Raw genomic sequence first — 1,361 nt, 5'->3', positions numbered from 1 at the left:
TGAATGAATAAATGAATGAATGAATGAATGAATGAATGAATGAATGAATAAATGAATGAATGGATAAATGAATGAATGAATTGAATGAATGGTTAAAGGAATGAATGAATGATTTAATAAATAAATGAGTGAAGTAAATAAATGAACAAATAAATGGGTGAACAAACGAATGATGAATTTATGAATATATGAATGAATAAATGAATGAGTGAATGAAATGGTTTGATGATGTTGACAATAAACTGAACTGTCGTTGACAGGAAAACTGAACACTAACAGAGCAAAAAAAAATTCTTACAGATAATGAAAGAATGAGTTTTTCTTTTTCTTCTTCTTCTTTCCTTTTCTTCCTTTGAAAAGAACTTTGAAACAGCAAAATTTAGGATATTTACGTATTTAAAGAAGGAAGAAATGCTGTGAACGATGGATAAAATGAGCAGTAAAGGATCATTTTGATTTTGATGACACCAATCTTGGCGACGACTAGGATGATGATGGCAACAACGACAATGACACAGTTTAAATCGGCTGAACGTACCACCTCTCACGATTCTAAAATGTTGCAGTAAAACCACGGTTAATATTGTTTGTTCACTATCACCATTGTCGTTATCACCATTATCACCGCCATCATTATTAGTGATTAAAATTTTTGAAATAATGATATGATAGCTAATTGAATAGTAATGAAATCAATAATACATAAAATTATTTGTAAATTCGAAATTATAAAATTGTACCAAAAAATTTAATTTCTCAATATGTTTGTTAATAATTTGCAAATACCTTCCAAAGTTGTGATATTTTTGCATAATTCAATTATGATATTAAAAATCATTGTTGCAATTAACAATAATATATGATTGAAAAATTATTGTGGCATTTAATGATAGCATATTGTGACTGCAGAACTGTTCAAAATTTCATCCATTCATTTAACAAAGCTTTAATTTATGTTTTTGTATTATATAGCAAGAAAGGGAAAAGTAAGTATAATGGAATTATAATTGAATACTTTTTAATTTGTTCATTTATTTCTTATTAATTAATTGATAATATTATAATGATTATAATAATAGCAATAGTTCGATTTAATTACTTTACAACTTTTGCAAATAGATTGAGACGTTCAGTTATATTCACAATGCGCTCATTTATCTGATAATGATGACAATGATGGTGGTGATAATAATAATAACAATAATAATAATAATAATAATAATAATAATAATAATAATAATAATAATAATAATAATAATAATAATAATAATAATAATAATAATAATAATAATAATAATAATAATAATAATAATAATAATAATAATAATAATAATAATAATAATAATAATAATATAATAATA

Source organism: Loa loa (genome assembly GCF_000183805.2).
Source record: "Loa loa unplaced genomic scaffold supercont3.309, whole genome shotgun sequence".
In the NCBI taxonomy this organism is placed as follows: domain Eukaryota; kingdom Metazoa; phylum Nematoda; class Chromadorea; order Rhabditida; family Onchocercidae; genus Loa; species Loa loa.
This window is presented reverse-complemented; position numbering follows the sequence as displayed.